The sequence below is a fragment of the Rhamphochromis sp. 'chilingali' genome, assembly GCF_963969265.1.
Source record: "Rhamphochromis sp. 'chilingali' genome assembly, chromosome: 4".
Lineage (NCBI taxonomy): Eukaryota > Metazoa > Chordata > Actinopteri > Cichliformes > Cichlidae > Rhamphochromis > Rhamphochromis sp. 'chilingali'.
The window spans coordinates 31,203,310-31,228,559 of record NC_137948.1 but is presented as its reverse complement, the minus strand read 5'-3'; the positions used below and the strand labels follow the sequence as shown (position 1 = coordinate 31,228,559).

At 44.9% G+C, this 25,250-nt stretch overlaps 1 long non-coding RNA gene across 1 annotated transcript; it reads right to left on the bottom strand.

The window, feature by feature from the left end:
* Positions 1–22,822: 22,822 nt before the first annotated feature.
* On the bottom strand, positions 22,823–23,482 carry LOC308396280. Its single transcript, XR_013971542.1, has 3 exons — positions 23,378–23,482; positions 23,241–23,302; positions 22,823–22,952 (listed from the first exon to the last, which is right to left on the bottom strand). It is a non-coding gene; the product is annotated as an uncharacterized lncRNA (long non-coding RNA).
* Between the last annotated feature and the right edge of the window lie 1,768 nt (positions 23,483–25,250).

The following is a 25,250-nucleotide window of genomic DNA, read 5'->3' as shown; positions in this document are numbered from 1 at the left end:
GGTAATTATGTCATTGACATCGGTGAGCCACTGCTAATATGTGACATATTGAAATCGCGTTTGAATTTGCGCTTGTTTTTTTGCTTTCACTTTGCAATCGCGCGAACTGTGTATAGAGAGCAACAGCACTGATTGGTGAGTGATGATAATTTGCGCACCAATTCCTCTGACGTTGTCTTATCAATCGTTAGCTTACTATGCAAACATGACAAGTAAAAACTCCCGCAGCAAGCTTAAACATGTGAGGTTGATCGTGCAGAGAATCGCTGAGCATTATGTGAGTGCGTGTGTAAAAGCAGCAGGATATATATTGTAGCGGATCAGGGGCCCGTTCTTCGTACCTCGCTAAGTAGGTTAGCTGGATTTGATTGTTGACGATTTCGCGTGATCTTGGATCGTTCGGTTCCCCGAAGCTCATCCGGGACTTGCTGTCATAGCAACAGAGCCGTAAGCGTAAACCTGCTCGGGAGCAGGTTTACTTTATGTAAACAGGATTAGATCGCGGCCACGCAGGTATGTCCGCTTCATTTATACGAAAGCAACAGCGATATTCCACCACTGTTTCACCATAAACAAATAACATCAATGTAACTAAAGACAATGCAGCACCTGATCCATTTATTGATTTCACACAGATACATACAGGTCATTTCCTAAAAAAGGGAAATCTACTATTAACATTCTATTACATGTATGTGATTATTACTGATGTAATTCATATTTCAGAGTAGCAATTGCAAATTACTTTGTGTAATCAAGATGAGAGACCACGGCTATAAAAGCGAAGGTGGATTTGGGAAGCCTGTCGCAGCCATGTCCTGTCCGTATACGCGAGACACCCATTGCGGAAGGTGCAAGATTGATAAGGAGAGTTTTCAGAATTCAGCGTATATTGCGGGACAGACAGGATCCTTTAGCTCAGCGCGACAGTGTGCTCATAGAGAGATATCGATTTTCCCGTGAGGATATTATTTACTTAACCAACTTGTTGACGAGGGGGTGCAGGACCACCACCTGTCTTTTTTTTGCTCTGCCCTTTTCTTGGTTGCTGTTATAAACAAACAGATTATTTCAGGGTCTCTTTCCAAGAGACGAAAAGCAATATAAGTGATAAATATTACCATTCTGTAGAATATTCTTGTATTTCACTTTTACCTGTTCCCATGTTCTAGTGGGTCCTGTTGTGGCTCTAATGTGAAAGGGGATATAATATAACATATTATAATATAATGTAATATAATATTGGATAATATAGTGTAATATAATAAATCTACCCTACCGCCTACTGGTGTTGGCCAGAGGGGCCGATGGCGCGATATGGCAGCCTGGCTTCTGTCAGTCTGCCCCAGGGCAGCTGTGGCTACAACTGTAGCTGCCTCCACCAGTGTGTGAATGTGAGAGTGACTGAATAGTGGCATTGTAAAGCGCTTTGGGTGCCTTGAAAAGCGCTATATCAATCCAATCCATTATTATTATTATTATTATTATTATTATTATTAAATTACTTACGAGTTTAATTTGTCAGCAACTTTCTGCCAGCCCTCTCTCCTTGCTTTTGCAGCCTTTGCAGTGTTCCCTTGCGTTCTGATTAAACTCTGAAACTCCTGAAATCCCTCACTCAAGAGTTCTTGCTCTGCTGCCGAAAAATACCGAGCGCACTCCGTCGACATTTTCGCCGACCAATCAGAGGGTTGCCGATCAATGTTTCCACTATCGATGCGTAGCCCCTTTTACGACACCCAGTGATGTCACATTACTGCGTCCAGCTGTACTAATCGTCAACAGCAGGTGTGTTCGGGGAACCAGATTAGCGAGCTCACGGTTAGCGCGATGGTTTGGTCTTGGATGTGTCATTTGATCTTGGATGTAGTGAGCGACGTACGAAGAACGGGCCCCAGGGCTGTTCGGGGTTCTGTTTGTACAGTTATGTTTTGTTTATGTTGCCATAGTGACGGGTGATGCCCTCTCGCTGCGACGGTGTGTCCTTCCGGGGTCAGAGGGCGCCCTGTGTGGTGGTGTTGTTGTTGCTGTGCTGTTACCGCGCTGAGCAGTTAGCTAGCGGCAGTGTTCTTCTGCAGATGTCAATAAACGGCTGTGCTCTCTGGCTAGCTCACGGGAAGCAAGACCAAAAGATACCTCCGTCTCCTCCTTGTCTGAGCTCGCCACATTGGTGTCAGAAGCGGGATGATGGTGGCACCCCATGTTCTGACCCGAGTGACTTTTACCCCGCCGGTCGTGACCGGCCGGTGCGCCAAAAGAAGGCACCTGGACATTTGCAGGACTTTGTGTGGGGTAATGGGGTCGTCGGGGACGACTGACCCCTTAGGTGGGGGCTATGTAGCGGGTCAGGGCTGTTCAGGGTTCTGTTTGTACAGTTATGTTTTGTTTATGTTGCCATAGTGACGGGTGACGCCCTCTCGCTGCGACGGTGTGTCCTTCCGAGGTCAGAGGGCGCCCTGTGTGGTGGTGTTGTTGTTGTTGTTGTTGTTGTTGTTGCTGTGCTGTTGCCGCGCTGAGCAGTTAGCTAGCGGCAGTGTTCTTCTGCAGATGTCAATAAACGGCTGTGCTCCCTGGCTAGCTCACGGGAAGCAAGACCAAACGATACCTCCGTCTCCTCCTTGTCTGAGCTCGCCACAATATTTTAGTTCTGCTGAGCCAAATAAGACAGGTCAGGGTGAAGAAGTGACAGCCAAAGAAAAACTTACCACAAAACGGAAAAGTTATGACAAATCAGACTATAAGGCAAAAAGAAAGTGCAGCTTTATGGCTTCATGGACAAAAGAATTTCTGTGGCTGCAATATGACAAGCGAAATAACCAGGGCTGCACATAAGTGGTCCGCAGGTGCGCATTCGCTGTCAAAATAAAAAACGGGCACAAGATAAGAAGTTGCAACGCGTGTTTGCATACATAAGATTTTCAGGAGGAGGACAGACATTTGTTTAGAACTCTTAAAGATGTCGAAGAAGCAAGCTCCTTTAAGCAATTACTGTGATGTTCCTCCACCTCCAAAGAAATGTCAGAAGGAGTCCGAACCACAAAAGAAGCACGTATTCTCGGAAAAGTAGTTGCAGGAGGTGAGCTGGCTTCAAACAAATGATGAACGCACAGAGATGTGGTGCGGAATGTGCCGTGAAAATTTAATAAATGACAAATTAAAAAGGCATGAACATTTTTTTTGTATCGAAAAAATATCGAACCGTGACACCAAAGTATCGAACCGAACCGAACCGTGAATTTTGTGTATTGTTGCACCCCTAATATATCTGTATATATATGTATATATATGTGTGTGTGTGTATATATATATATATGTATATACATATATACATATATATATATACATATATATATATAAACTAACACCCAGCACGCCCCTGCGGGCGGTTTATCCTTCAAGCTCGGGTCCTCTACCAGAGGCCTGGGAGCTTGAGGGTCCTGCGCAGTATCTTAGCTGTTCCCAGGACTGCGCTCTTCTGGACAGAGATCTCCGATGTTGTTCCCGGGATCTGCTGGAGCCACTCGCCTAGCTTGGGAGTCACCGCACCTAGTGCTCCGATTACCACGGGGACCACTGTTAACTTCACCCTCCACATCCTCTCGAGCTCTTCTCTGAGCCCTTGGTATTTCTCCAGCTTCTCGTGTTCCTTCTTCCTGATATTGCTGTCATTCGGAACCGCTACATCGATCACTACGGCCGTCTTCTTCTGTTTGTCTACCACCACTATGTCCGGTTGGTTAGACACCACCATTTTGTCCGTCTGTATCTGGAAGTCCCACAGGATCTTAGCTCGGTCATTCTCCACCACCCTTGGGGGCATCTCCCATTTTGACCTCGGGACTTCCAGGTTATACTTGGCACAGATGTTCCTGTACACTATGCCGGCCACTCGGTTATGGTGTTCCATGTATGCCTTGCCTGCTAGCATCTTGCACCCTGCTGTTATGTGCTGGATTGTCTCTGGGGCATCTTTACACAGCCTGCACCTGGGGTCTTGCCTGGTGTGATAGACCCCAGCCTCTATGGATCTTGTGCTCAGAGCTTGTTCTTGTGCTGCCATGATTAGTGCCTCTGTGCTGTCTTTCAGTCCAGCTTTGTCCAGCCACTGGTAGGATTTCTGGATATCAGCCACCTCCTCTATCTGCCGGTGGTACATACCGTGCAGGGGCCTGTCCTTCCATGATGGTTCCTCGTCTCCCTCCTCTTTCTTGGGTTTCTGCTGCCTGAGGTATTCACTGAGCACTCGGTCAGTTGGGGCCATCTTCCCAATGTATTCTTGGATGTTCGTTGTCTCATCCTGGACTGTGGTGCTGACACTCACCAGTCCCCGGCCCCCTTCTTTCCGCTTAGCGTACAGCCTCAGGGTGCTGGATTTGGGGTGAAACCCTCCATGCATGGTAAGGAGCTTTCTTGTCTTTATGTCAGTGGCTTCTATCTCCTCCTTTGGCCAGCCTATTACCCCAGCAGGGTACCTGATCACGGGCAGGGCATACGTGTTGATGGCCCGGATCTTATTCTTACCATTCAGCTGACTCCTCAGGACTTGCCTGACCCTCTGCAGGTACTTGGTGGTTGCAGCTTTTCTAGCGGCCTCTTCATGGTTCCCATTCGCCTGTGGGATCCCCAGGTACTTGTAACTGTCCTCTATGTCTGCAATGTTGCCTTCTGGTAGTTCAATCCCCTCAGTTCTGACTACCTTCCCTCTCTTTGTTACCATCCGACTACACTTCTCCAGTCCGAACGACATTCCAATGTCATTGCTGTATAGCCTGGTAGTGTGGATCAGTGAATCGATGTCTCGTTCACTCTTGGCATACAGCTTGATGTCATCCATGTACAGGAGGTGGCTGACAACTGCTCCGTTCCGTAGTCGGTATCCGTAGCCAGTCTTGTTAATGATCTCACTGAGGGGGTTCAGGCCTATGCAGAACAGCAGTGGGGACAGAGCATCTCCTTGGTAGATCCCGCCCTTGATGGTGACTTGTGCTATGGGCTTGGAGTTGGCCTCTAGTGTTGTACGCCACATCCCCATTGAGTTCCTGATGAAGGCTCTTAGGGTCCCATTGATCTTGTACAATTCTAGGCATTCCAGTATCCAGCTGTGGGGCATTGAGTCATAGGCCTTCTTGTAATCAATCCAGGCAGTGCACAGGTTGGTCAGTCTGGTCTTGCAGTCTCGGCTGACTGTTCTGTCTACCAGTAGCTGGTGTTTTGTGCCTCTGGTATTCTTGCCAATTCCTTTCTGTGTCCCGCTCATGTATTGACCCATGTGCCTGTTCATCTTAGCCGATATGATGCCTGACAGGAGCTTCCATGTAGTACTGAGGCAGGTTATTGGTCGGTAGTTGGAGGGGACCGGTCCCTTCTTGGGGTCCTTGGGGATCAGGACCGTCCGGCCTTCGGTTAGCCATTCCGGGTGTCTCTCGTTAACTAGCAGCTGGTTCATTTGTGCTGCCAGACGCTCGTGGAGTGCAGTCAGCTTCTTCAGCCAGTAGGCGTGAACCATGTCGGGCCCTGGTGCTGTCCAACTCTTCATACTGGAGACTCTTTCTTGGATATCTGCTACTGTGATGGTTACTGGACCCTGTTCAGGGAGGTCGCTGTGGTCAGCCCTCAGATCCTCTAGCCACTGAGCATTGCCGTTATGGGTTGCATCCTTCTCCCATATGCTCTTCCAGTATTGCTCCGTCTCCAGCCTTGGTGGTGCTGTTCTCTTATTGTTCCCTTGCCACTGAGAGTACACCTTTGCTGGTTCTGTGGAGAACAGCTGGTTTATTCTCCTGCCTTCTATCTCTCTGGTGTACCTCCTCAAGCGGCTGGCCAAGGCTGTGAGTCTTTGCTTGGCAGTTTCCAAGGCCCCAGGTATGGACAGCTTGCTGTATTTCTTAGGCACCTTATTTGTCGCACCTTTCTGCAACTCCGTTAGTTGGCTAACCTCCCTCCGTGCTACTTTGATCTTGCCCTCTAGCCTCCTTCTCCATGGAGGGTACTGCCCCTTGTGGCTGTTCAACTTGTAGCCAAGCATCTCACTGATCACTGTTGCCGTATTGTAGATCAGCTTGTTAGTGTCGGTAATCGTGGTTGTAGGTATTGCCCGTAGTGCTGCATTAACATCATCTAGCAGACCTTCTGAGGGTACTTCACGTAATCTTGGTAACCGGCTACGGGGGATCCAGGGTTCAAGCTTGGCCATGATCCTATTTTTCAGGTCAGTTCCTCTCGCACTCAACGATCCTTCTCCTATTGCACTTGGGGCTATGTACCCAATCTCGGGTGGGGGTGATGATATCTCCCCCCTGACCTCCTGACTCCTCCTTGCCGTAGCATTTGTGTTGTACCTCGTCAATCTCTAGCTGTGAGAGCAGTCCCTTCTTTCGAATGTTGGAACACTGAGCTACTAGTTGTTTCGCCGTCATTGTGGATGTTGGGTATCGAAGAATCCATAGGTCCCTCATCCTATTCATGTAGCCCCTTCCGCCGGGGTTACTTGCGTAGTAGCATTCCAACAACGCCCTGTTTTTGTCTCTTGCCCACCGATGCCTTCTTGTTCCAGTAGCCCACTTTTCGTCAGGGTGCCCTGGTTCCTCAACACCTGACGCGGACCTTGTTGATCCGGGCGACGTCCGAGCCGGCATGCCTTCATATTTATCTGTCGCGCTCATGTCTGCGGTAGGCTTGCTTAGCATAGGGGGTCTAGCCTTAGGACCCTTACTGGATACAGACGCCCCAGGCAGGAATCGAACTTGCGATCCTCTGTTCCAAAGGCGTGTAGTCTAACCTCTACGCTATCCAGCTGAAAGTGCTATATGTATATATATATATATACATATATACATATACATATATATATATATATATACACACACACACATATATATACATATATATACACATATATATATATACATGGGGTGGGTGGCTGCTTCCAAATAGAGCACATTTCATTCATAATTATGTAAATCCAAGCCCATTATGTATTACTGATTTGAAGATTTGAATCCTGGGTTGTGTGAAATCCCAGAAATACACCTTCGACAAAGTGAATCTGTGAAGGTGTAGGTCTATTAGGTTATGTTGTGGTGATCCTCGAGTTGGGCGAGGGGTGTTCATACTGGAGTCCAAAATTAAAACCAATGGAAGATGGACAAGAAAAGTTCAAAGCCATCAGGTGCTCAGTTTACAAAAAAGAGAAAAGAAGAGGAGGAGAAACGAGCAAAAGATACAGGTAAGCAGATGTGTCATTGGACAATGGCAGGTCATCCTGAAACAATCAGAATCAGAATACTTTATTAATCCCTAAGGAAATAATGTGAGTAACAGTTGCTCCAAGAAGAAATGGTAAAAATAGTAACAGTAAACGACTAAACTCCAAACAATACATTATGTTACAGATTTTAATATTAATTAGTCATTGTCAATTGTTGATTTGTCCTGTTCTCATTGTATGACCAATTATGATGGCTGTTTGGTAGCCATTTGCATACAATGCATACTCTCTCTCTCTTCATATGTGTGTGTGTGTCTCTGGCGAAATTCAGTATGGTTCTGACAACTGGATATAAGAAAGTATTTTTTAAAGAAACCTGTAAGTCACATAAAGTCAAGTTCACTCATAAAATGTGTCCGTCATAATAACGTTACAGGCTATGGCTTTGGCCCACATCAATCTAAAATTGTATGTAACCATGAATAACGTGTTTTAGAAACTAACTGCACAACAGGCAGCACTACTAGTTATCTCAGTCTCCCAGAGTAGCATTTCTAATTTTGATTGAAACGGTCAGAGAAAACGGCAGCTTTGAGCAAGCCAGGATATTAGTTTACAGAGGCTGTTAAAATTATATGTTTAATGTTAAAATGTTGGTGACACAATAATTTCATCCTAATGGCACTGACATATTCATAGGGTTAATTTTTGAGACAAAATATCATGAGGTAGTCATGATTTTGCAAATATTCCACCTTGTAGTGCAGTTTGCACAAATTGTTTTAAAAATGCACTCACACAAACATTACTGATGAGTCAAGATCTGCACAAATTGACAGAAACACTGAAGCAGCTACACATTTTATTCTTATTGTCATGTATGTCCTATTTGTCAGGTGACAGAAGAACCAACACAAAGTTCAGAGAAAAATGGAGATACAAGATCACAGGTGAAATTGGATGATGACTTGGTGGTGCACATGTGTGACTACATGTTTTTTGTAATTTAACATTATATAATTCACATATAAAACTATGAATTGTAATTTTAAATGGTTTAAAAACATGTAGAATAGCATATGTAGGCAAGTATATTTCTCCTTTTTTTTTTTATCAAGAAGCAAAGACAAAAAGGAAAAAAAAAAAGAAACGACAGGGTTCGGTGGTTGAGTAATTCGTCCCCACCAATGCCAAAACCAAATCTATGCCCTTGCTTTCCATGTTAATTTAAGTTTTGCTGTATGTGCCAGGGTGTGCTTTATCTGATGCTGCCATAGCTTCTTCATCACTGGGTACAAAAGCTGCCTCTGCGCCACTCGCTCTGCGGTCATATCTTCATAGAATGACAAGCGGCAGTTCTCCCACATTATGCCTTTCTTCTGCATAGCGCTTATGAGAACTTTTTGTCATGCAGTGTAACACAGAAATCTCACTAGCATGGTTCAAGGTGGTTGACCAGGTCCCGGGCGTGGTCTTGTACCTCTGTGGCATCTTTCCAGCTCATATTCCTCCCCTCGTAGACCCAGGCCATCAGCAAGTATCTTCATCACATAATCATTTGTGTTGCCACCTTCAGACCCTCTTCCAGACCAATAAGCCAAATATTCTTTCTGCGGTTTCTGTTTTCCTGGTCATCTACTCGGGCCCATAGTTGTTCAAGCTTTTTTGATATTTTTGCCATTATCTTCTGTTATGCTCCTCATTTTGTTTTCCACATCTTAATTGTGGCCCTCAGCTTCAGTCATCCGTATTTGGATTCCACTTATAGCGTTTTTAAATTTTACCATGTCAGACTTGATGTGAGATATATCGGCTGCAACACCGGTTAGGATAGCTCCAAGCTTAGTCATTTCGGCAAACAAGCCGCTTATATCCATCTTTGGTCCTTCTTCTTGGCTAGCAGGGCTAAAATTAGTACTGCTAGCATTATTTCCCCCCACCGCCATTGTGGAGATTCGAGTTTGCACGCTCTTCTTCGTTTCTGTGGCCATGTCTCTCAATAAATTCAAGGATGCTGATCTAGCCACCACAGTCTGGAAATGCATTATTTGGGAACATCTAACTTTTTTAAAACTAATGTAAGGTTGACGGGGGTCAGAGACTCTCTATGGCGGAGCCAGTCCCAAACGCTCCATCACGCAACTCCCATCCTGATCGATTTTATAAATATACATGTATTTTGCCAGAAACGCCAGGATCTCAGGTTGAAGCTCACAAAACTATTTCAAAACCACCAAAGAGCCAAAATAGTAAATGAGAGCAGGTAAACGGATTCCACTCCTTAAAGCACTTTATAGATACAAAGAAACCACTGCTCTGCATAATGCTTTATTTTAAGATAAAATAACTTTTTTAAGATAGAGAGGCCCTGTACACATCCTAACTCAGTGGTTCCTAAAGTGGGGAGCATCAGAATCTGCGAGATGTGGGCTTTCTCGCAGGTGCTGAAAGCCGACGGCTCACAGACTCTGAAGCAGCAGGTTTTGTCACTGCGACCAAAATTCACTGAACCAGCAGCTGTTAGGATGCCTGGGTCGTTGACCCAGGGTTTTTGAGTTTATTATATTATTTATACTTTCTAGTCTTTGGTTTCTTTGAGTTCTGTCTTATGGTTTATGTCTCTATCTTCTTTAGTTGCTCTGTCTCCCCTATCACCTGTATCCCCTTGTCTAGTTTGCGTCTCTGTGTATCCTTAGTTCCTATATCCCCGTGTTCAGTCAGTGTTTGTGTCTGCCCTGGTCCCACGTCTCTGTTCCCTCTGTAGTGCCTGCATGTGAGTCTGTGTTATGTGTTTCCTGTTTTACATCGAAGGTCTCTGTCTTATTCAAGTGTGTTCAGGTTACGCTTCTTTGGTCTCGTCAGTTCTGATTTGTCCCAGCTGTGTTTTCCTCCTGTTATTCATTCCCTGATTGCTCCTTCTGTGTATTTAAGCCCTGTGTTTCTCTGTGTTTGTGTCGCGATCTACCGTTTACCAAGCTGTGTGTTCTGTCAGTCCTCTGGTGTTAGTTTATTTTGATTGTTTCCAGTTATGTTATATTTGAGTTTAACATTAAAGCGGTTTTGAGTTCTCTGGAGTCTGCACCTTGGGTCCTATCCCTGTCCGCACACAGCCCTCACCTAACAGAAGATCGCGACCAGAACATGGACCCTGCAGACTCCTTTTCCTCGGAGTTCAACGGCGAGATGAGGCAGATGGTGAGTCTGCTCGACCGCATTGCCCAGTCACGGGATCTACGGACTATGGCAGTCGGGCTGAATGCAGTGGATACCATCATTCGCCATAACCCTCAGCTGTCTCAGTTTGCTAAGGACACTAAGTTGGACGACACCATTACTGCCTGGAGAGAGCAAGTAAAGGCTGGTGAGCTTGCTCTCTCACTCTCTACATCTTCCCCACCGTTACCCCAGGACAACACATACTCTCCTTCTGTCTCAACATTGCCACGGACTTCCTCTCCCTCCCCACACCAGCTGGGTTCTCATTCACCTGCCTTTTTTCTGGCAGCTATGTGGTCAGAGGATGAGGAGGGGGTCTCTTTTTCTCCACCGGTTCCTGTTTCCTCATCCCGAAGGAAACGGCGTTCTGGCCGCCGCCACAACAGAACTGTTGAGCATTCTGACTCTGGACATTCGGACATCATACCCACTTCATCTGTTCTGCAAACTGGTTCTGCTGGAGTGTTCAGCTTCGTCTGCGCCTGGGGTCCCCATGCCGTCTGGGCCTGCACGTCCTGTCCGGCCTGCTCGTCCTGCACGTCCTGTCCGGCCTGCTCGTCCTGCACGTCCGGTCCAGCCGATGACTGGACGTCGTTGCCGTCATGGCCGGCTCCTTGACCGACGCCGCCGTCATGGACGGCCCCCTGAACTACGTCGCCGCCGGTGCCTCCCGCCCGGCCGGCCTCCTGACCTGTTTTCTGGGCTCTTGGACCATCAGCCTCCGGGCCGCCCCCCTGACCTGCCCGGGTTTGGACTGTTGTGCCGTCAGCCTCCGGGCCGGCCCCCTGAACTTTTTCGAGACTGTTGCCGGGGCCTCTGCGCCTTTCGTGAGCTCTTTTGTTTGTTTGCTTTTGGACTATGCCTGGGCCTTGGTGCTGTTGTTTTGGACTTTGTTCCTGTGTTTTGTTCTGTTGCTTTCCGGGCTCCATTGTTTGTTCTTTTTTTTGTTTCTGGCTCCTTGTTTGGTTTTGTTTTGAGTTTAACATTAAAGCGGTTTTGAGTTCACATCTGTCTCTGGAGTCTGCACCTTGGGTCCTATCCCTGTCCGCACACAGCCCTCACCTAACAGCAGCAAAAGAAGATCAAAACTACATCGTCATTAATTCCCTCTTACTTTTGCTGTTTTCCTTCCACCATGATAAAATGTTTTGTGCATTATTTGCTTAATTATTACCCACCCGTCTAAATAGGGTGGGTAATAATTGAATATTATTACACAGTAAAAAAAAAAACAACTACACTTAAAATAATTACACCATAAAGATGCTTTTTTTTTGGTTATTTAAAAGAGTTAGTAGTTTATATTATTGTAACCTGTAATTTATTGCAGTTTACTTTTGTTTATTTGTTTACAAAAGGTTAGAGGTGTGAAATAAACTGCAATTGAGTTTGAAAACAAAATATGGATGTGTGTGGTTGGAGGATGTGTTGGTGCGCCAAGATTTTTGTGTACAACCAAGGGGGGCCTAGTAAAAAAAAGTTTGGGAACCACTGCCTTAGCAGGTTTGTAGTGAAGGAATTTAATGTCAGCTATATTACCCCTTAATCTGTATTCAAGTTGTAATGTGTTTGCTGTTCTTGATCACAGAAACAACACCAGATCACATCCTCCTACACTATGCCATACCTGCTTGTACATCATTCTGAATGTACATGTACACCTCCTCTATTCACCCTGCTCACTCCCCCCCACCCCCAACTGCAGCATCCAATACACACTCAACACAAGGCTCCAGCCTGTCTCTCTCAACCACCCAGGTTAGGAGGGAACTGAGGAGGATTAATGGCAAGAAGGCAGCGGGTCCAGATGGCATCAGCTCGAGGGTCGTCAGGTCCTGCGCGGACCAACTGTGTGGGGTGATGGAGCACCTCTTCAACCTGAGCCTGAGGTTGGGAAGAGTCCCACAGCTCTGGAAAACCTCCTGTGTTGTACCAGTGCCAAAGACTTCACGCCCCAAGGACCTCAACAGCTACAGGCCGGTGGCTCTGACATCCCACCTGATGAAGACCCTGGAGCGGTTGGTCCTGGCTCAGCTTCGGCGCCTAATAAGCTCATCACTGGACCCACTTCAGTTTGCCTACCAGCCTGGCATTGGAGCGGATGATGCCGTCATTCACCTCCTACATCGTTCCCTCGCTCACCTGGAGACCGCTGGAAGCACTGTGAGAATCATGTTCTTTGATTTCTCCAGTGCCTTCAACACCATTCTTCCCTCGGTTCTAAAGGACAAGCTGGTGAACTCTGGAGTGGACCATCACCTCACTACCTGGATCCTGGACTACCTCATCGACCGACCACAGTATGTGAGGACTCAGGGCTGTGTGTCGGACAGGGTCGTCTGCAGTACGGGGGCCCCACAGGGAACGGTTCTGGCTCCGTTCCTCTTCACCATCTACACTGCAGACTTCTCCCACAATTCCACCCAGTGCTTCCTGCAGAAGTTCTCTGATGACTCTGCAATAGTCGGCCTCATCACTGATGGGGACGACAAGGAGTACAGAGGTCTGACCCAAGACTTTGTGGACTGGTGCCAGCTGAACTACCTCCAGATCAACGCCAGTAAAACCAAGGAACTGGTGGTAGACTTCCGCAGGCACAAGCATTCTCCACTGCAACCACTGAACATCCAAGGTATGGACATTGAGGCTGTGGACAGCTACAGGTACCTTGGTGTTCATCTGAACAATAGACTGGACTGGACTCATAACTCAGACGCCCTCTACAGGAAAGGGCAGAGCAGGCTGTACCTGCTGCGGAGACTCAGGTCGTTTGGAGTGGAGGGCCCACTCCTGAAGACCTTCTATGACTCTGTTGTGGCTTCTGCTATCTTTTATGGTGTGGTCTGCTGGGGCGGCAGCATCTCTGCTGGGGACAGGAAGAGACTGAACAGGGTGATCCGAAGGGCCAGCTCTGTTCTAGGATGCCCTCTGGACCCAGTGGAGGTGGTGAGTGACAGGAGAACGGCGGCTAAGCTGTCATCCCTGTTGGACAACATCTCCCACCCCATGCAGCAGACTGTGACAGCACTGAGCAGCTCCTTCAGTCGGAGACTGCGGCACCCACGGTGTGGGACGGAGAGATTTCGCAGGTCTTTCCTCCCCACTGCTGTCAGACTCCATAATAAAGACTTTAACTGATCAAGCACACACATCCATACATATGCAATAATACTAAGTGCAATAATCCTTTCTGTCATCGTTGTATTTTTACTCAGTTGTATATAGTATTTGTGTTCTATTTTTATCTTATTGTATATTTATTTTATTTTATTCTACTGTATATAGTATTTTATTTTATTCTATTCTGTACAGTTGTGTACTGTATTTATTCTTATTGTATTCTAATTTTTGCCTCATAACTTTTGCACTGTCCACTTCCTGCTGTGACAAAACAAATTTCCCACGTGTGGGACTAATAAAGGTTATCTTATCTTATCTTATAAACCACGTCTCTTACAATCTTCTCCCTGGATGTCAGTCTCTCCTTCTGACCTTCTGACTATTGTAGCACAGCCCAGCGTTGAACTGATGTACACCAATCTGTACAGTTAGAGTAAAACATTATTCCAGTGTTACAAGATAAAGTTCAGGAAAAGTTTTTTCATGGTTCAGTAGAGGATGATTTAAAGATATGCCAGAAATGAACTGTTACAATTGGTCAAAATTACCCCATGAAAATGTGATTAATGTTAACTTTTAATAAAGAAGGAAAACACATGTAGTCTTTTCATTTAAATATATATTTTTAACGCTATGCCAGTTTTTAGCTTTGCTTAACAGTGTGTGGAACAAATCTCCTGACACAAACTGCCAGAAAACTTAAAAGTCAACCAAACACATAGGAAGTGTCAGGGCTGTTAGCAAAATACAAATCTGACTGGGCTGTAAAACAGCTCTTAACCTGTGTGGTTATTACAGTAAACACTGCATTCTTTTCTCTGTATGTTTTACTTTAAAAACTCATTGTGAGAAACACAAATGTTAACACAACAGAATTTTGCTGATACTCATCATATCGATGCCTACAGTCACAGATTGCTGTCTTTAACAGTTGTAGTGTTTCTGGTGTTTATCAGAAGACGACCATGGTGACAACATAACAAACTTTATTGCTGACTGCAGCACAGATACTGTACATGTGATCATTACAGTGCCTCTCTGTAGATTCTTTTCTATTCTTCTGTTCCTATTGTGTCCACTAGGTAGGGTAGTTTTTCACACAAGATACAACAACTCTTGTGAATATCACATTATCCCCCTTTTTAGTTATTTTCTCAAGTAATAACATAGACAAAACTTCTTGCTTTAAACCAAAAGTCCAAGTTTAACAGCAACTTGTGTCCTGCTAAACTTTAGTTACATTCAAAAGTGAAAAATAATGTGACAACACCTGCAAAAACATTTGGTACTATCAGTAAGGGTCTCATAATGTAGCTATTCCTATAAGAGGTATAGTGATCCAAGAACAGAAATGATTAGAGCACTCAGTTATACAAAGTCAGCAATTAACAACAAGGACAGAGATTCAGTAGCTGTAGTATCCAAGTAACTAACACTACTATTTAAATGTTTTTAAACAATGAATGTTATTTTTTCACATACAGTATCCCAGGGCAATTGTAGGGTGTCATGGAAATTTTAAATGAACTGCAAACACCTGGTGAGCGTCTTTTCGTAGTGGGGTTAATAACATGTTGCAATATGGAGTGGTCTCTAACAATGGCCGTCGCCCTGATCTCTTTTATACACACACAGATGAAAGACCTTCCACAACTCTTACATGCTCACATTATTCATAGTTTTGGTTCTTTTAGTTGTTTTCTGCATATATTATTTTCAGTTTCTAGTCTTTAGTTTTCTGTTACTGTGCCTTCCCTGCGATCCACATTTAGTTACTCTTGTCTCCGTGATCCGTGTTCCTTCTCTGTCTCCCCAGTCCATTATGTCCCCATGTCTCTTTCTCCCCCATCACAGTGTCAAGCCTGCGTGCCTTTGTCTTTGTCTCACACTTTGTTCCCATAATTCACAGAGAGGGCAGTGGCGCACACTAATGACATCATAAACAGGGGTGCACATAAGTGGTCCGCAGGTGCGCATTCGCTGTCAAAATAAAAGACGCGCACCAGATAAGAAGTTGCAACGCGCGTTTGCGTACATATAAAAGGCACTGTTTTTGTCCGCTAGAGTGGGATTTTCACGGCATATTCTGCACTACATCTCTGTGCGTTCATCATTTATTTGAAGCCAGCTCTGTCATGATCTGCGGAGGCAGACCGTGCGGAAATGTGTGTGGTGGACCCAGGTGCGAACACAAGCAAAGATACAGGAGTGGATTAAACAAAAGCGAGCCTTTTATTATGGCTGATGAAAAGGAACAAACCAGAGTGAGGACAGCATAAGAGTATAACTCAACAGAAACCTAAACTGGACATAAACTATGGAAAGGCTATGGCTGGAGATACGGAACACAGGGGGTGGGAACACAGATGACGCGACACAGACTACATGAAACACAGAGACTAAATACACATGAGGGATGATCAGGGGAAGTGGTCACACATGGGAGCACAGCTGACACATGAACCATAACGACAGGACAGGAGAGGTGAAACTGAATACACTGACATTGAATACAGACTTTCAAAGTAAAACAGGAAACATGGAGATTAGACATGACATGAACTAAACATAACCACGCAGACGTGACACATGAACCAGGGAGACTTAGTACAGGGGAAGATGACATAAACAACTAAGGAACAAGACTAAACAGCAATCTAGAAATTAACTAGGTGCACTAAGCTAAGGCACAACAGAAGTACAAAAAAATACATAAACTCAAACACTGGGTCGCTTGACCCAGGACCATGACAAGCTCACCTCCTGCAACCACTTTTCCGGGAATACGCACTTCTTTTGTGGTTCGGACTCCTTCTGACATTTCTTTGGAGGTGGAGGAACACCAAAGTAATTGCTTAAAGGAGCTTGCTTCTTCGACATCTTTAAGAGTTCTAAACAAATGTCTGTCCTCCTGCAGAAAATCTTGTGTACGCAAACGCGCGTCTTTTATTTTGACAACACCTGCGCACCTGTGGACCACTTATGTGCACCCCTGCTTATAAATACTAACTAAACTGAACACAAAGAACATGGTACATGTTGTGATGGAAAATTTGTGCTTCACCTCATCTAACCTCTGTGTACTTTTGATATGTAACAGACAGAAAAACAGCTGAATGCTTTGCTCAAGGGACTAAATAGACAAAGATTTTATCCACATGACGGTTATAAAGGGAGATGTTGTCATCATGCTGAATTGATCCCTTTGCAAAGTTCTTTCTTTTTTTTTTTCAGTAAAAAACAGAAAAATCTGTTTGGTCTTGCGAATGTGCAGGCCCACTAGCCTGCACATTCACTACGTGCGATGTCACATACGAGCCCGACGCACGCCACGCCGCGAGTCTGCACGTGCCTGTTGTGACCAATCCTATTCGCGAGGCACTATTATATGCCTTCCGGGTTGTCGCCTCGAAACGACGCGGGGGAGAGGCGTTAGCGGATGGAAGCAACAGTATTTTGATACCGCCGCGGGTAGATGCGTGGGGCTCGTATGTGACATCGCACGTAGTGAATGTGCAGGCTAGTGGTGCCCTGGAGAGACCACAGCGACACCACTACTTTGGATGGCGAGCTAGGCCCAACGAGCCAGAACCCCAGCTACAACTTCCTGCGGTCTGGTAGGAGGCTGCTGCGGCCTACACTCTCCCCCCCTGGTTTTCAGTCCCCCAAATCTCACTTTCGAGATCTCAGTCTTGGAATCTCAGTTCTGATCATCACACTTCCAATTTCAACCTGTTACAGACTGTCATACGCGTTGGATTTATATCAATCATGAAATAGCAACTTTATGGACATTGTCTGCCGGGGGTTGGAGGAGGTTGCTGCACCACTGTGCAGCGGATACTTTACAAGCTTGAATTATGTTTTATCTTTTCCTGTCTGCAGATTTGTAAATATTGGTATTTGGTAATTGCACTTTATTTTCACTATAAATAATAACTGTAATCACAATATCTGTGGTTGTATGTTTATTGCACTTCACTCACCTCCTAGAGCCGAATCTGATATCTTCTGAATTAGCCCAACTACTCATAACCAACTTAAATTTTTTTAGCTTATGTACTTGCTACATAAGACAAATTAGTGGCCACAGTTCTTGCATTTTGATTGGGTGTTGGAATGGCAACAGCGAATTTAGTGAAATGGTCAGTCAGGACTAAGATATCACGAGTGCCACTAGTGTCAGGCTCAAGAGCAAGAAAATCCATACACAAAAGCTCAAGGGGTCGAGATGTTTTTATGCTGACAAGTGGAGCAGCTTTTTCCGGCAGGGCTTTTCGGCGCACACAGCGGCCACAAGTCTTAATCTTCTGCTCAACATCCTTTGCCATTTTGGGCCAGTAGAATCTCGTACGGACAAGGTCAAGTGTACGTTCAATCCCCATATGGCCCATATCCTCATGGAGAATTTTCAGGACTGATGGTCGCAACTCCCCTGGAAGGACAAGCTGGTATGAAAGGTCTCCATTGTCCCGTCTCCTCCTGTACAGGACTCCATCCACCAGCTCCAACCTGGACCATTCTCTGAGCAGGGACGGAAGTTCAGGGAGCTCAGCTCTAGCTCGTGGTGGAACCCTCTCCCCCGTCTCAAGCTGGTGAATAAGCTCCCGAATGCAGGGATCTGAGTGTTGTTTCTCTTTGATGTTAAGAGTAGAAACGACAGGCAGCTGATGACAGTCCTCGGAACAGTAACTGTCAGGGATAGTATCCATTTGAACTGACAAAGACTCGACAAGTGTGAAGCCAACCTCACCGCAGTCACCCGGCCGTGTGGCTCTGACCAAATGACTTTGGCAGATTGCTCTCACAGTCTCTTCTGAGAGGACATCAGAATCAGCTGTGTGTTGAGAAATGAACTGACGAATGAGTTCATGGTCATTAGAAACTTCATCATTGGAGCAGGAGTAAGGTCGTCGCGAGAGCGCATCAGCGTCACAATTCTGTTTGCCAGCTCTGTACAGAAGTTTAAAGGAGTACGTTGACAATGCAGCCAACCAACGGTGTCCAGTAGCGTCCAGTTTAGCTGTTGTCAAAACGTAGGTCAGTGGATTACTGTCCGTCACCACTGTAAAATCTGCCCCGTACAGGTAATCTTGGAATTTCTCTGTCACACTCCACTTAAGGGCGAGGAATTCCAACTTGTGGGCTGCATAACGGCTCTCACTCTGCGACAATCCGCGGCTAGCATAAGCTATGACCAGGAGTTTCTCCTCTTGCTCTTGATACAACACAGCTCCAAGTCCGGTCACACTCGCATCGGTGTGCAGAATGTATGAACGAGACGGGTCTGCAAACCCAAGGACCGGGGCAGTTGTAAGCTTCTCAATCAGGGTCTCAAATGCAACTTGACAGTTGGTATTCCACCTCTCACCAAAGGGTTGATTTGGCCCGTAGGTGGATGTCTTGCGAGCTTTCAGGGTCTTTGATCTTTGAACCGGAGGATATCCACGAGTCAGGTCATTGAGTGGTTTGGCAATGACGGAATAGTCTTTTATAAACCGCGGTAATAGCCAGCAAAGCCCAGAAAAGACCTCAATTGTTTCAAAGTCTGTGGAACCGGCCATGTCTTGATGGTCTCTATCTTCTCGGGGTCTGTTTGAACTCCTTCCTCAGAGACAATATGACCCAAGTACTTTACAGACTTTTTGAAGAATCGACATTTCTCCAGTGCCAGTTTCAGCCCATATTCCTTCAACCGGTTCAGGACTCTCAGCAGCCTTCGTTCGTGTTCCTCAAGAGTGTCTGAATAGATGATTAAGTCATCAAGGAAAACGAGCACTTCCTTTAGGTGGAGGTGCCCCATGCATCGCTCCATCAAGCGCTGAAATGTGCTTGGGGCGTTGGTGACAACTTGAGGCATTTGGTTAAACTCCCAGAACCCAAGAGGAGTCACAAAAGCAGTCTTTGCCTTGTCTTCCTCCTCCATCTGGATCTGGTAGTAACCGGACTTCAGGTCGAGTACTGAAAACCACTTAGAACCAGTGAGTGCTGAAAAGGATTCCTCCAAATTAGGTAAGGGGTATGCATCCTTGATGGTTTGAAGGTTTAGTTTCCGGTAGTCTATGCACAGCCGGACCTCACCGTTCTTCTTCCTGACCACCACGATAGGCGAAGCAAAAGGAGACGATGATTCCCTTATAATGCCGGCTTCCAGAAGCTCACGCAGGTGACGGCGGACAGCTTCAAAATCTTGTGGATGGATTGGCCGGGCACGTTGCTTGAACGGTGTATTGTCATGGAGTGGAATATGATGTTTGACAGGTGATGTACATCCAAAATCCAAGTCATGATGCGAAAAGACCTCCGAGATGTCATTCAGCTTGCCTATGACTCGCGTCCTCCATTCAGGTGACAGTGGGGAATCACCAAAATCAAAATTCAGGCTGGTGATAGTGTTCCTGACTGGAAGATGGGTCACGCGATGTTCAGACAAGATGGAGTGGTAGGTTTCCAAATCCGCAATGACACTGTGAGGTGGAATGAAGGTATCTTGCTCCGACTCATTTATAATAACCACGGGAACCTTGTATGGAGAAAGAACAGGGAAGTTGATGAGACAACTGCTGACGCACAAACCCCCAGGTAAGGTGGAAGCAGGATGCTGTAGGAGAACACTCTGGCTAAACAGTGGGGTGTTTTCAACACCGCTCTGTACCCATGAGTGCTAGGCTGATAGCTCGGATGCTGGTTAAGATGCTGTTCATACAGGGGTTCCAGGGTGTTCATCCCAATTAGCACAGTGGCGGGGACGTCAGGGTGTACGTCCGGAACAACTAGAGCCAATGTTGTTACTTCATATTCTTCACCAACAAGATCTCTGGGGAACTTGACGGAAATCTCAATGTATCCAAGATATGGAATGGTTTCCACCTTCCACCTGGAAAAGATCATGGAGTGGTTGAATTTGTTGTTCATGAAGATGATTGTTGTAAAAGGATACAGGTATTGTAGTAACCTGTGATCCTGTATCAAGCAGGCATTTCTGTGGATGGCCTGCTAGGGTCACCTCTGTTGTGCATCTTGACCCAACTAACCCATGAGGTAACATTGTGGTTGCCTTCGGACAAGTGTGTAGGTCTACACAGTGAACAATTTCCTCCTTGTTCCTTTCCTCCTTTGCGGGACAATGTGGGTCCTGCACAGTTCCTGTACGTCCCATTACAGGAACTGTATCTAGTTTAAATGTCCAGTTGATGAATTCCGCTTCTGCCATTTTGGTTTCCTTTCACTGAACTGTTTGCGTTTTGCATTGACCAATGCAGAAATGGGTCTGTTCTCGCACTGTGGTCTAATGTGTCCATCTTCCCCACACCTGAAACAGAAACCAGGCTTGGGGTTAGGTGATATAGTCCCCTGTGTATCCGTTCTTTGCTTCTGGTGCTGCTTTGGAACAGGAGTACAGGACTGGTGAGACTGGGAGGCAGTTAAGGCGGCAAGTTGCTTTTGTATCTCCGCCATCTGCTGGGTGAGAGTGGACAATGCAGCACAGACCCCCCTTTCTTCTTCTACTGCGAACTGAGCTTGAGCTGCAACTCTGTGTCTTGGTGTTCCCAGATGTTGCTTCATCCTCAGAGTTTTGCTAGCTTCTCTGTCTTCTTCAGTTCTTAATAGGAGTAACAGTTCTGCAAAAGAAGGTGGGTTGGATTTTCTCTGCTTCAGCTGGAGCTCAGAGATAAGGTTACTATCCCAACATCCCCAACAGAATTGGCTGAGCAGGTGCCTGTTCACTTCACCCTGCTTGACTCCTCTCCGCTTGACAGCTAAACTCAGGGCCACCTGAAGTCGCTGTAGGTAGCCGGATGGTTTCTCACCCGAGTCTTGCAGTGTGTCCATGAACTTCGCATAAAGTTCTTCCCCGTCCTGTACAATTCCATAAGCAGAATCAAGATGTTGAATATAAGTCTCTGCTGGTAGGTCGGGGTTAAGGTGCTTGATTATGTCCGCTGCAGGTGGTAAAAGACTATCAAGGATGTGTCTGGATCTTCGCAGTTCTGAAATGGCTGGATCCTTTAAGATGAGATCCACCCCAGAGCGCCATGTATCATAGTCCACCTCATGCTGTGGGTGTGGCAGTCTCCCAGAAAACCTGCGCAGCCTATGGGATGAACGTATGTTTACATCTTCGCTCTTTACTATATGCTCCACAACATACTTCTGTACTTCAGGTGGATTTAACTCAGCTGCAGACATACTGATAGAATGTCCTTCTGTTGTTGTAGGATGTAGGGCAGCTGAAGAAGTGACAGGAATAGCCATGTTGTGGGTTTGTTGATCCGGAGTGGCAGCCGTTTTGTGTTCAGATGCGGCAGTGCATTCCTGCTTGAGCCCTTCTGGTTTTCCTGGGTGCAGTTCTGAAACAGCTCCATTTATTTGGGTCATTAGTTCTTGAAGAACTTCAGCAAAATCCTGACCAGACAATTTTGCTACTTGTTTTAAGTCAGCTAAATAAGTCTTAGTCTTTGTGCACCCGACAGTAGCCGCATAGATTTTAGACAAGCTTTTTATATGATATTCATTATTTAAGGGCTTAAATGTATATGGCGGAATCGGACCCAATAAATCAAAAGCAGACCCTGTTTTAAACTCAACGACGAGCATATTATTAAACTCAGAACCGGGTGAGTTTATTGGCACGGAGCGTTCAATAGCACCATACTGGAGAAGAAAATCTTCAACCTCCTCAACCTCATATGCGGGGACGCCACTGACCAATACCGCGTTTGGTATTTTAACACCTAATGACTCCAACAAGTCCATGTTCATAGTAATATGGTGAGATAGTGAGACTGAATGTACACAACAATATTATACTTGACACAACCTCCTGGCTGGTTCGCCACTAATTTGTCTTATGTAGCAAGTACATAAGCTAAAAAAATTTAAGTTGGTTATGAGTAGTTGGGCTAATTCAGAAGATATCAGATTCGGCTCTAGGAGGTGAGTGAAGTACAATAAACATACAACCACAGATATTGTGATTACAGTTATTATTTATAGTGAAAATAAAGTGCAATTACCAAATACCAATATTTACAAATCTGCAGACAGGAAAAGATAAAACATAATTCAAGCTTGTAAAGTATCCGCTGCACAGTGGTGCAGCAACCTCCTCCAACCCCCGGCAGACAATGTCCATAAAGTTGCTATTTCATGATTGATATAAATCCAACGCGTATGACAGTCTGTAACAGGTTGAAATTGGAAGTGTGATGATCAGAACTGAGATTCCAAGACTGAGATCTCGAAAGTGAGATTTGGGGGACTGAAAACCAGGGGGGGAGAGTGTAGGCCGCAGCAGCCTCCTACCAGACCGCAGGAAGTTGTAGCTGGGGTTCTGGCTCGTTGGGCCTAGCTCGCCATCCAAAGTAGTGGTGTCGCTGTGGTCTCTCCAGGGCACCACTAGCCTGCACTATAATCACAGGACCTCTATTAGCAAAATTCATCTAAATTTCCCAAGCTAGCTTTAGTTCCAGTGTACACAATAAAGTTCATGAGAAAATACCAATATACAACAAATACATATCCAACCATTGTAATAAATTAAAATAAATAACAATCTCTAATAACAAAACTACAGCCACGTAAAGTGAGAGTAGTAGTAATGTAGTAGGCCTCACCCTTAGCTATCCCATCAGCTAATAGCACTGGCATACTGATACAGGTTACAAATACAAACAAACATTCAGGCTCAACTCACCATTCACTACGTGCGATGTCACATACGAGCCCCACGCATCTACCCGCGGCGGTATCAAAATACTGTTGAACGCAATCCACAATTAATTCAAAAACAAGTCAAGATAGTAAACAGCGAAAAGCGCTCACCCCACGTACCTGTTGCTTCCATCCGCTAACGCCTCTCCCCCGCGTCGTTTCGAGGCGACAACCCGGAAGGCATATAATAGTGCCTCGCGAATAGGATTGGTCACAACAGGCACGTGCAGACTCGCGGCGTGGCGTGCGTCATAACACATCCCAAGTTCCTTTTATATTGTTTTTATTTTCATATAATCTTCTTCTATAATAAAGTTGTTTGCTCGTTCTTATAATATCAGTCAATTTATTTCTATATGCTTTATATCTTTGTTCCACTTCTTTTGTTTTTACTTTGATAAACTGTTTATACAGATTGTTTTTCTTTTTGCAAGCATTAATAATTCCTTTTGTGAGCCAAGGACTTTTTATCTTTTTTTTCTTTGTCATGTGTTCGTTTACAGGACAATGTTTATTGTACCACATAGTAAAAATATCTAGGAAATTGTCATAAGCCTTGTCCACATCTGACTCTTCATACACCGAACTCCAATCTTGTTGTGCTAAATCGAAATTGAAGGCATGAATTGCTTCTTCATTTATTGTTCGCTTTGCTATCATGATCTTGGTATCTATTTTTTTAAAATCACAGTCACACAAAGTAAAAACTGGTAAGTGGTCAGTTATATCACAGACAAGCAGGCCACTATTAATTTGGAAATCCATGACATTAGTAAAAATATTGTCAATAATAGTGGCGCTATGTGATGTTATTCTGCTTGGCTTTGTTATTGTTGGATATAGTGATAAGCTGTACATCGTGTCAGTAAAGTCATCAATGGCTTTTAACCTTGTTGGGTTTAGCAAATCAATATTAAAGTCACCACAGATAAATAGTAATTTTTGGTTCACCGAAGCAAACGTTTTTTCTATCCATTCATTAAAAGTGTCAATACTTGAACTGGGTGTCTGATATATGCAACTTATTATAACATTTCTCTTTTTTTCATTCATGATCTCAATAGTCAAACATTCCAAAATTCCATCAATAGCCATAGACATAGTTGTTACAACATTATATTTTATAGAGTTATGAACATATATAGCAACCCCGCCGCCCGCCTTATTTAATCTATTCATGTATTTTAAATCATATCCATTCAAACAAAAATCTATTCCTTTATCGACATTGAACCAAGTTTCAGTGATGGCTATAATACTAAAGGGGCGAGAAAATTGTTGCAAATAGTCCTTAATGAAATCAAAATTAGAGTACATACTTCTGCTGTTAAAGTGAATTAATGAGAGCTTCCCGTCTAGGTTAATTTCTTTTTCATATTGTTCCTGAGTGAAATAATTACAATTTTTAACAAAAGTAGAGAGAAAGTTACTTCCAGAATCTATTTCTGGATCTATTATATTATGCTCCTTATATTCACAATCTAAATCAATTACTTTCTGTTGAAGAATTAATTTCAACATGTCCATGTCATTTCCTGGTGTAATTAGAGATGTTGGTGTATTTATCATTTGATTGTCATTAGAGTTATATATTACCTCGACACATTAGTGTCAGTTGTACTTGTCCAGATCCTCCATGTTCCTCACTATCAGTACTTTTGCCTCTTCTGGTGTCCCGTTTAGCTTAATGAAAATCTTACAGTTTGTTACCCATGTATGTTGTATTTTACCGTTCTTCTTCAGTTGCCTTGCCTTCCTCGCGATGTCTGCGTTTTTTCGTGTCAGATGCTCATTAATGAAAACATCCGTGCCTTTCAGTTTGCGTCCTTGTTTCAGCAGTGCGACCTTGTTCTTCCGATTGACAAATCTCATAACGACGGCCGGCGGTCTGTCACTCCTCCTGGGCAGTGAGTGACATGCTTCTATGTGCTCCAGGTCCATCTCTATCCCCTTGCTTTGGAGGAAGGACGCCACCTGTTGCTCCACTGAGCGG